We start from the raw sequence: 12244 nt of genomic DNA on the forward strand, positions 1-12244 counted from the left end.
GATCTGCCCCAGTTTTTTTGGTCTTGCTCTGGCAGGGGGATTGGACTTGATGATCTTCAGAGGTCCCTTCCAACCCCTAACATTCTGTAATTCTTTGCCCATACTCTGTACAGTATCTGCTATGTGATAAATCCATAATATTTGGTCTCTAATTTACATCTGCAGTGGAAATGGTCAACAACTCTGGATTTAACATATGAACTGAAAGACTCCTATTTCTCTATCCAGACCCTGAAGCCAAACTATTAATTGCAGACTAGCAATGAATCAGATCTGACACTGGGATCTGAAGCTTGCCTCTGGGCTTTTTGCCGTATCAGGCAGAGGTACCTTAAAAGAACCCTCATTAAAGCATATTCTACTGCAACTAGGCCAACGTGGCTCTGGGAAAGAAGAGTTTAACTTAATTCCTAACATACTGTTGCATCTGATGAAGATAGTTTGGTCAAATATGTACTGATATATGTAGAGTTTAACCACTAAAGCTTGAAAGATTTTATTGAAAGCCAAATAAAATAATAGCTGAAAACCTTACTCATTATATCAGGCCAAGAGCCAGCTTTGGTGAGGACAAACAGAGCCACAGGCACCTTGTTGGCAAAAATAATTTTGAAGTTTAACATTTGATGGAGAAATAGCATCATGTCAAGCCTTCACAATCAAATAGAATGATTTGACAGTGAGAAATTAAGCAGTTTTTTTCAGGGGTGTATATTATCACCATTATGCCATGTGCTGCACTTCTGTTTTTAAAAAGAGTAAGAAAACGCTACCGAGCAAAGAGTCAGTGATAAATCAGAGAAGACCTGATTTCACCCGAGCCAACAGAGAAAGTAAGTTAATGGCAGTAAGAGTGATTTTAAGAAACTGTCATACGGCTTTGTTCTTGAAAAAAACCACGAGTTATTCAGAAAAACGCCATTCTTGAAAAACAAGGAATGTCTCTAGCCTGCAGTACCTTCCTGATAATGCATATGGACCATCCAAGTTTCAAAATACTCTTAAATGCTGAACCATAAGCACGCTTTAGTGAAGCTTTGTTAGTCTGCAAATTCACTCTATCATAATGGGGGACTTGTGGTCACCACCAGATCTACGATTGACAGTTTGCTATCTGTACACTGTCAAAATATCTACATTTTTATATCTCTGTTTTATGAATATCATGTAATAAACAGCCATGTGGACACTGACATGTATTAATGTGTACCAACAAACAGTGGAAGCAAAACAACAGTAACAGACATCCCAGCTTTCACCTTCAATGTCTCTATTTATCTCTATTGTTTTCAGTTACCTGCCTGCATGCAAAGCCTACACTAGCAGCCTCTGGCTCTTTGGCAGTGTAAGCACTTCCTCAAAATGTAAGAAAGCATTTCAGGAGAAAAAAAGAAAAACAAGAAGACTGTGACAATCAACATAACGATGAACATATTTACCTCCTGTGATTGTACGAGAACATTTAATCCAATGATGTGGAGCAGGAAAGCAAATGTCTAAGCATTTTATGCACAACTTTCTAATTTATTACATGTACATTCCCATGGAGCAAATGCAGTTTTGCAATTTCCATTCTTTTTACTAAACAACTCGGGAGTTTATATGAAATTGCTGAAATACAGCTTGGGATAGCAATCTGGAACTAGCCTCTGTAGACATTTATAATCACCTTCCAAATACACTTTCAAAAACAGTAATTGCCTTTGCAGTCCATTAAGTACCCCTTCAGAAAAACGTTTCCTTTTTAAGCAGAAGATAGAAATATAAGCAATTAAAATTAGTTGTCTAGAACTGCCCTATGTTAAAATCTTGCCAGAGCCACTTACTAGAGCTACATCCTCTTGTATTTCCAAAGCAATATAATTTCCTCTGTGTGTAATATCAGAGGTTCCTTTACAGTCCAGTTTGGGGTTTGTTTTTTATTATATCATCTGACATTGTAATTTGATCAAGATGTTCTTTGCATCATCTTGCCTTACAGTTTAATTGTGTGAAGTACAGCTGTGAAAGCAAGTGTGATGGACATCAGGTGTAGCTGGAAATGCAGAACTCTCACCCCAAACTAAGAAAGAGCCTGTACAATGCTTGCCATGACTGACAGACGTCCTCCACCATGGACAATAATTCAATTTTTAATCCAACTACCCTCCTGTACTACTGCTGCAAAATTACTTTATTGACATATGCAGTTTGATGTTCTAATATAATGCCTCCATTTGGAGAAAAAATAATTGTGGATTTCCCTTGTTCTCCTTATTACACCACTTCTCTTTGGCAGGGTCAGTTTACATCCCACTGGCTTTGAGCTCCTTTAGTCTCAATGTCTGTAATTCCGCACTGCCAGGACACTGCAGTTTTCACCCCTTAGCTGTTATTTGGATTATAAAAGAGGCAAATGTTCAAGAGGCAAGTTTCTGGTAAGGTTTCAATCCATAACTAAACCACAGGAACACACAGTGTATTTTTCAGTACCGTCACTGCTTCTAAAGGGCACCTACTTGATTGAATTAAAAATAATTTATCTTCTATTTACATGATTTAGCTAAGCAAAGAGGTGTGAGGCTAAAAAAATCCCTAGAATTCAGACAAGAAAAACAAACTTCCAGCTGCCAATTTGTAGCATTTATTTAGTGGCTTTAACAACTTAAATGTCTCTTACAATGAAAGTAGTATTTGGGAATGTGACTTTTCTCTGTTTTAAATTCAAAGGCAATTTGATAGCCTAGCTATCAATACCCATAGCCAGATTGTCTGCAGCTCTGAAGCGAGTGAAAACTTATACCACTTCACTAATTTTTTTTGTAGGTAACAGTTATTAATTTGATAAACCTAGTAGTACTGAAATAGAGTGTTTCTATCAATGATGACTCAGACAACTATATCAATTGTACATTGCTTTCCATTGCAGTCTTACAGCACTCCAGGTTTTTAAGAGTGAACAGAGAGACACTTCTTTGACCATTGCTGTTGGCTTCTCCTCTCATCTAAATAAACATATCCAACAATTAACATGAGCATTTAACAGAAATTCAAGAAAAATACTTAATAACAGAAGATTTTGCAAAGGAATTTACACTTCATCTACTGAAAGTAAGTAGAGAAGAAAGAGGGTGACGGTTAAAATTACATTAGGCAAGTCATCTCTCACTTCCTCTCATTTAAGCTCAAGTGTGTATTTTAGTAGGAGCAGCAGAAGCAAAATGAGAGACAGAGTGAAGGAAAAGTTAACATAAAGCAAGATAAGAAAGCAGAGTGAAGCATGAAGCAGGGATGACTGGGCAAAATATGGTTACATTCAGGAGGCATGGGTTCAGGCAGATATCAGGAACAGAGAGCAGCAGGAAGAGATAAATCATTCTTCTATTTCCTTCAGGAGATAAAGACGTTTAAAAACAGAATAAAAGGATGAGAGACCAGGAAGACAGGAAGTTAGGAAAAGGCAAATGTCGTAAGAGCTAAAAAGAAGTGTGGCAGATGTAAAATAGTCTGTATTTTTATGTTTTCTGTGATTGTATAAATTCCTAACCTAAGACTGTGCAGTTTCTTAACAGACCAAAAGGTTACAGATCCTGGTCCAGCTCAGGCAGGAAGAATACTCGCTATTTACACCTCTTAGTTAACTAGGAGCACACATGAAAAAAGGATACTGAGTTTGGAGATAATGGAGATACTAGTGTTATGGTACCAAGTTTCTCATTCTCACCTGAATAAAAGAGAGAAGCAACATTTCTGGGAGGAGAGAAGGGGAAAGAAGGAGTTTAGGTGGGTTGGCCAGTGGAGCCCAGCAATCCAGAATGACACCTCAGTGAGTCGCTGCCTGTTGTGAGGCTGAACTTGGCACTATGATGAACCTGTTGAAGTTCATAGTTAGCTTGTCTGCCTGGGTATAGGAGTCACTGCCTACAAAGCAGAGCATCTTTCAAACTACTTTTAGATGCTCAAGTGGAACAGAACAGGAAAGAAGAGGTCAAAAGTGACAGAAAACAGACAGAAGAGAGGAGCTAGGTAACACAGAGAATGAAAAGTATCAGTATGCCAAACGCAAGTAAAGAGAAAACTTTTCCTCCTATGTTGTCAGAAAATCAAGGACTTTAATAATCACAAAATAAACGCTCTGAAAGTGGTACTGCAGTTTTGAGCAAATCATGTATTACAAAGGGACATACAGGACTATCTGATCCTCCACTCGCCTCTTTTACCTGTATATGTGTTAAATAACATGTTTACAGCTCATGAAACACTAACCTTTGCAATATTTTTAGCAACATCCAGTTCTGGTCAGCCAGAAATAGATTTTATTTTCAAAAATAATAAACTATTTTCCAGTGGTGAAAACTCTGTGTTAACCTGGATTAATTTCAAGGGGGTGACTATACGGTAAGGATCTGTGGTGGGCTAGGGAAAACATGACTACTTGGATTAATGGTGGCTGCAGGGCTATATAAATATTTAATATACTGAATGAAACACTTCAGCAGAACACACACAAAACATCACCTCTACAAATATTTCATGGGTCACTTCCTCTTCTACTCATTTTCTACTCCTGTGGCCTATGAGAAGCTTACTGCAAAAATTAACATGCTTTGGTAGCTAAAGATGGGTCACAACCTAAAAGGAGGCTGAAGGACCAGAAATTATTCTAAGCAAGTCAAAAGCAGCTATTGTTTCTTCTGGTCTGGTATAACGAGGCAGGAACCACCACACTCCCTCCCACTCCCTCATGTTTCTGAGGCGAGATTCCTGTACCAAAGGCTGTCAGGAACAACACAGGAGGTTTAGATATATTTAAATGGAAACTGCAATGTGAAAATTTGAGGCTATTGCTGCTCTGCCATTTTTTAGCTGAGCATCACTCCCCCACCCCACTATCTATGTTTCACAGTGGACCAAAGACCTACGATGGGCAGCCTGGGATATCAAGACTGCAAGGTTAAAGGGCTGGCCCTAATCAAACGAGTTTCAAGGTTAGGGTGTATCTTTTCTTGAAAACTTAGCTTATTGACTACTTTTTCCCAAAAGCCTTTCAAGTAAGCTTAAAAACTACCGTATCCTAACCACACTCCCCTTCCTGTCTGAAAGAAAAGCCACATTCAGGTTGCCCCTAATCTTCACCCTTTTGCTTCCTAGTCTTGCATTATCTTCCATCATGTCAGCAGTATCCTGGCTGCAGAACCATCAAAACTGCTAGAAGTGCAATGCCACAGCCAGATGCCTGCATGGTTTTTGCACGTAGAGTTATTCTTGCTTCATGTAAAGTTCCATGGACACTGGAAGAGAAAGCCAGGATATTTTCATACGTTAGCTGTTCTTATTAGCATTCCCTAATGCTAAGACCAGCCCAGACGACTTCTGCTTGCAGGTCTTCAACTGCTCCCACTGCCAGAGTCAGCTCCACCCTGCAATCCTTGCCCTGTCTCATCCCATACTTGCAAATCCTTTCCTTAGTAAAGGATAACAACACATATTTTTAAAAGTCACGAAAAGCACATGGTATGTGGCAAAGTTCACAGACTGACTTCATGAGGACTGCTAACACATGACATTTGTTAGGCATTTATGTCAGTATTTACATCAACACAACAATGTGTCCACATTACATTACAAAGCAGGAAGGAAGTACTTTGGAGGTAGGGCAGGTTCTGTAGTTACATTTTAGAGGAAGTTACTTCTTTCTCCAAATACTTCTCTTTCTTGCTTTGCAGTGTCAGCAGACCAGCTTCAGCAAGTTTGCAGTTTAACAGACCAGATTCATCAAACTGTATGAAATAAATTAATTTGTGACGACACTCTTGCACTCCATGGGCTGAGAACTAAACCCATGCTGAAGCAATTACTATTTTTTTGATAAACATATTCAGTTAAATCAGTCTGATTCTCCAGAAGTGCGTAATCCCTACTGCAATGTGTGAACATCTAATGTGACTATTTTGCAGGTGGAGAAATCTGTTTTGTTCCATGGTCAAGAATGTCTTCTTACAGGATTCATGCAACGTGCTCACCTACGCTCAGAAGTAAAAGACAGAAAGGTGACGCAGTGATTACTCAAAGCAATAAAATCCACATTTTTTTCCCTCCTGTTAAAGATTTACATGGATCATTTGTTATATAAGTGTTACCATGGTGTTAATATTTATAGGGAGACTACCTGTCAGTGGGAAATTATCATAAATATACTTGAAATCTCCATCCACACTTAGAGTGCTGTAGCCATTGATCCTTAAACACTCCTTGTCACAGAAGCTTGCTCTTTGCCATGGAAGTATATTTGAGATTATTCTTCTGCATACATTATAACCACTTGCATTGAACGCCTTCTTTTCCCAACAAACTGTGCATATTAAAATGCCTGTTAAACTCTACCTGAGGTCAACTCACGCACCTTTAAAATACATTCCCTGGTGAACACATCATTAAGAAACTGAAAGCCAATTTAGGACAGAAGGAGGAAACTGTTTTATTCAACTGAGTACAGCTAAGAATGTGGAAAATGGGATCTGTCTGGGATGCTGCTGTAGTCTACAAGAAATGCTGACACCTAATTTGATAGGAAGTAAAATATTAGAGTACATTTTTATTTATACATCTGATGAGGCTTGTCCCTGTGCAGTTGGCTTCCATGAAACATGCTACTGTGTTTGGTGTGGAAATGAAATGCATAATGAAGAAATAAAAGACAGTCCATAAATATTTTATGACAACCAGACTACAGGTTGCTGATACACAAACTAAGAGTCCTATTCAGCTGTAGTGCTCCACCAAGACATTACTGGTAATCATATGACGATGTCAAACTCAAATAGTTCTGGAGAGGAACTGAAACTCTTTCTGAAGCTTTGAATACACTAGCTACTTTGAGGCACTTTCAGGCACTTGATGTAGTAAGAACGAAATATTTTTACTGGAAGGAGTAGCGTCATATACCTCTTATATATGCATGCATTCAAAGAGTTATAGAGAGTAAAAAAACTGCATTTTTTTTCTTAAAACAAGAAATATCTTTTTCTGTCTCCCAAGGAGCTGCAAACTGACAATAACAAATGGTGTTAATTCCAACCTTTGATTCTACAGTTGCAAACTTTCCAGATGGGTGCAGATGGACCAAGAGCTGTATGTAGACTTCAGTTTTGTTTGCTACTTAACATTCCTGTACAGATGCCATAGTCACACTTCAACAACTTGATGGGCAATGGGAAACTGCAAACAACAGGCACCACAAGAATAGCATAGGGGGAAGAACTGTAAAATGAGGCATTTGAAACTGCATCATAAAAACATATCAGAATATAAAGGACAATAAGGAAGAGTGTGACAATAAGGGAGATTTGTAACAGGATGTTCACCTTTATGATTAACCTAAATACACAGAAAATTAAAGTTATGATTTGTGTGCTGTGATCTCATGGTTCTTCTGACCGGCAAGTAGTGTTCAATAATACCTACTTCTACTGTAGATGACATACCTACCACCATCTGTTAAGCTTGTCATCGTATTTTACTACATCTAAGTCTTACTCTTCTTGCCTGGGATCTCACACTAGCTGTCCTGTGAATACAACTCTCAAATCACACATATACTAAATACTTGGCATGGTTCTGGCCTATAGAGCTTCCTAAACCAGTTCCTGGATGAGACTGCAGAAGTGTATTTCCAGTCCTCATCTATTAAAAATACAGTAAGAGGAAGATGTATCAAGAAGGGCCACCTGGCTAAGACCCAAAGAGCTTAAATGACAAGAAGAGAGTCAGATTACATTTAGACATAGTAGTGAGACACAGTATAAAGACATTTGTTTATCCTTAAGAAGCCAAAACAGCTGAAGGAAACAAAACCTACATGTAGGCATATTTGTACTGTACTGGAAAGAGACAGAGAGCAACTTTCCTGGTTAGAAACTCATCCTTTCAGACGGTCATTCTCCGGTACAATGTGAAGGTGGTGCCATCTAGTGAGAAGAGACCGCTCTCCCCGAGACCCTGCTCCCCAGAAACCCCTCCTACCCCAACTCTCTGGGACTCCACACCCCAGGAACCCCTCTCCCCAGTGGGCATGGTGGGCACCGTGGAGGAGGATGCCCACAGATGTGGGGGCTGCACCATCACCCTGAAGCATTGCAGCCTCTCCCTTATCAAGAACCTTCAAAACGTGGCTATTGGGAGGACAAATACCTGCTACTTCCTGGGCTGATGAAATTTTTCTGTTAAGTTTTTTCTTTTTCTCTATTTATTGGCCTCTGTGAAAGCAGAAAGACCTTAGGAAACTCCCTAAAATTTTTAGATAAAACTTCTAAAAGACAGAACTGAAAGAAGCAGTTCCCCAGACATAACCCCAAATGGCACTGATTTCCACACAGTAACCAGCAGAAGTTAGGTTGTGGGAGAAGGCTTAATTGAAAGACTAGGGGATTTTGGAGAGAGAAAAAATAACAATCTTCAAACATACAGAAAACTCTAGCTTGGGGCTGTGTGTAAAAAAAAAAGGGAATATCTGTCCCCTGAGACCAAGGTCAGTAAGTCAGGAAGCAGTGAGCTTATACTTCTGCAAGTCCAGATTAGAAATTATATGAAAGTTTCTAATTTTAAGAGTTGTGATGCATTGGAAAAGTTGCCCAGGAGGCTGTACAATCTTTGTAAGCACAGGTCTTTAAAAAGAGACTAGACAATTAGCTGCTAGGAAAGGAATACCTAGCCAAAAACCTTTGGTACTGGTGGGGTAAGTGCTAAGTATCTTCAGTAGTTCTCTGAAGTACTATGAGTACATATTACAGATGAATTACACCCCCATCTCCACCCATTGCTTTATTTATTCCACATGACCTATCCATAATGATGCCTATGATCATGTCAGAAACAATATTTGCTTCTAGGCAGTAAAAGGAATGAGTTCAGCAAGGAGGAGCAGCAGCTTTTGACTTCTTGCTATTAATAACAGTTTTTGCCAATCTGAGCAACACAGAAACAAGGGGTCCACACTGAAAACTTCATCAAAACAAGAGAGAGACACAGACATATTAGTTTCATTGCAGACCATTTGTACCAGCAAATTTGCCACAGGAAGGCTGAGAGAGGAACATTAAATTCTCATGTCATTCTTTTGAGCACAAAGACGTGATTATTCTTAGTATAGATCTACCAGCTTGACAACAGAAAACTAAGCTGCCTTCCAGAAATTTAACGAGACATAAAGTCTCCACTAAAGAGGTTTTAAAAATAGCAAAACTCAAATAAACTAATCTTGTGCAAAGTCTGTGTGTTGATTTTATCACTCTCTTAGGGAGAATGGAAAAGAAAACTTGCTTCAAATTATACCTAAAGCGATGTTGGAATGGTCCTTGTTGGTCAGTGTACCAGTTTAGAGCCTAGGGAAACATGTTTTTTAAAGTTATAAAAAAAAATCTTTCATGTGTTCTATTTGTGATTCTGCATTCCTTTATCTCCTGATTTGAACATTAATCTGTTTTAACATTATACAAACAAGGGCAAACAGATGAAAAGTAAACTTGAAATTAACACTTAATGTAAAACAGATCCCACATGAACAGTGGCTAGCCCAGATTAATTCCAGGAGTGAACATCAGGAGGAAAAAGTGTTTCTGCAAGCAGAATTGTGCAGGAAATAATTATTTTTAGCTCATGAATTTCTCTGGGATTCCAGATTTCCCCCATCCTGCAACAGAATTAAAAAGAAGCCCTTAAGAAAAAAAAAAAGAAATAAGGGAGAAACCCACACACGCACGTGGACTGGCACTTGCTTACTGCGCACATGTCTATTTTGCAAGCCAGGTAGAAGTACTGTCTCTGCCTTGCTGGAACATGGTTCCAGTCAACTGAATCCTGGTGCTGACATGATTTTGTTTTTGTGCTTTAATTTCACTTATCTGACTCTCTCCACTTCATATGGGAACTGGGACTCAAACTTTACAATAACTATCTGTGTGTGTATGTCCTAATCATCAAACCTAGAATTAGTCTCTGGCTCCGTATTTCCTGCTTATCCTTCGGAAATCTCAGCTAGTTAGTCCAAAATTACAACCTAAATGTGACAGAAAAGGAATGACATAAATACAGGCCCTCTTAGATGCCTCATAAATGTCTGACTAAGGATACCTGCTGTGCTCCATCTCTTCTTTTTTCTTATTCTGATCAGAAATAATTTAACTGTTAATGCAAAACTGTGTACTCTCATGGTCAGTTCCACTGCCAACTTCTTGTAAGAAATATCACAACTTTTTGTCAGATTTTGTTTCCATGAAGGAATTGCAGAGATGCTAGAAGGAGTAATTCAAGTTGATAGCAATCGAGCATGCAAGTGTGAAGAAACCTGCATGTTAAAGCAGCTCTATTTACAATTAGGACAGTTAAATCCCAACTTTTTGGAAGATACATTTGGATGCAAATTCTGGAAATTTGAGGTATTTTATGTATTTGATAAAAATAATACAGACTATCTCTTACAGCACTGTTGAAATGCTGTTGCTCTTTCTGTTGATGAAAACTTTACAAGGGCTCAGTTTTTCAGGTCTATTAGAGTCCTATCATACCTTTCTATTGTGCATAATATTTGAAAAAAAAACATTTATTTATTCTGTAACTAATCTGCTTGTGTCTCACCAACTACAACAGTACAGAATATATCCATTTTACTGTTGGAAATTATTCTCTTGCTAATCAACAAGCCAAACCTGCTCAAATAAAAAAACCCAGTTACAAGGGTCTAAGGTACATATTAATTGCAGAGCTATAAAACTACTGAGAAATGTGTGGTGTCCCCTGAGCAGCAAACAACAGCTGGTTGGTCTCAGAACTCTCCTCTACATGGCAACAGTGCCATAAAGCTCAGGACTCATTTTTGCATTGCCTTGTGCTGATGAGAAGGAGCCTCTGCCTTATTCACTTCCTTGGGCAGCAACAAGGAAATATGCCAATATTACAGGACCCCAAACTGCAGGGATAGCAGCAGAGGCCAGCAACTGCTATGCAGTCACTGACAGCCTGGCAGAGGGGACTGGGAACCCACACGCTGCTCATTACAGTAGTGGGCACTCTTGGGCACCCTCCAGCAATTCTCCTGGGTAGGTGGGCTGTGGAGATGGACGGTTTCTGTGGATCTCCACTCCAGGACCAACAGTCCTGCTCCAATTCTCTTCTCCTCCCGCTCCATCCCATTTAACACTTATTTGATGAGAAGAAACAGAAAAGAGCCTGGTTACCACTCAAACCTTCCCTAGGCTGCAAGGAAGAGAGTCTTGCCACTCAAATCCTACTTACATGGGGCTTAGCCAAACAGGATGGAGTATTTATGAAAGTAAAGACTGCAGGAACAATTCATATTTTTCCTAAGTATGGTACATTTAAAATGTTTGTAGAGGCAGCTTCCACAGAGCAACAGAACTCTTCCTCAATATTTATGAAGAAACCAGATGCTACACAAACAGCTCTTTTGTTTTCCAGACTGCAGGACTGGTTATTAAATTCCAAGAAAACAGATATGTAAGGAGGCCCACTTCAGATTTAGGCTTTAAATTACCCTTCATGTCAAAGGCAATGACATATACAGCATGTTTGCATGCAGCTGTATGCATTCTGCAATAATGAGACAACATATTAATGTTCACCTTGTTCACTTATTTTTTGAACTGACATCCAAACACTAACGTCAGAGTCTTCTGTCATGAGTTATATAAGCTCTCTTTTATTACCTCTTTTCTACTAGAAGATATGAACTGAGTATGGAAAAGGTATCTCTAATTAATGCTGACCTCAGGTTATTTATAAAGTACACAAAGTAGAGGTTTCCATATTTAGAATTAAAACATCCTTATCAGGACCCAGCTTAAAGGATATCAGCAATAGTTGCTATATGACACTTATTTTTTAAATGGAATTTCCCTGCTGTATAAGGAGTCAAGATAAGCAAAAAGAATCAGAAGTAGAAAAAAGTTTCTCTTTTTCCTTTTAAATGGAAATTGCCAGGCATCAGAAACCATTTGGTATCAAAGACGTAACTCTGTCTGATAATACTAGACCATATATATACAGGTCTTTCAGGAATTTGCTTTTATCAGCATTCTTTCGTAAAGACTACCATAAAATAAAATTGGCATGTACACATATTACACGTGAGTGTAAAATGTTTTTGTACAGAGAGATCAATACACTTCTATGGAAAATATCTTTGAATAACAAATCCATGGGCTAGTGGATAGAATAACTCAGTAACTGTACTTGAAGAAATTTTCAATTT

General features: G+C 38.7%; 1 protein-coding gene across 2 annotated transcripts in view; it reads right to left on the bottom strand.

The window, feature by feature from the left end:
* NT5DC1 (5'-nucleotidase domain containing 1) overlaps window positions 1–12244 on the bottom strand; it is a 135755-nt gene that overhangs the window by 47160 nt on the left and 76351 nt on the right. The gene's annotated exons all lie outside the window — the stretch shown is intronic.

Source organism: Apus apus, chromosome 3 (genome assembly GCF_020740795.1).
Source record: "Apus apus isolate bApuApu2 chromosome 3, bApuApu2.pri.cur, whole genome shotgun sequence".
In the NCBI taxonomy this organism is placed as follows: Eukaryota; Metazoa; Chordata; class Aves; order Apodiformes; family Apodidae; genus Apus; species Apus apus.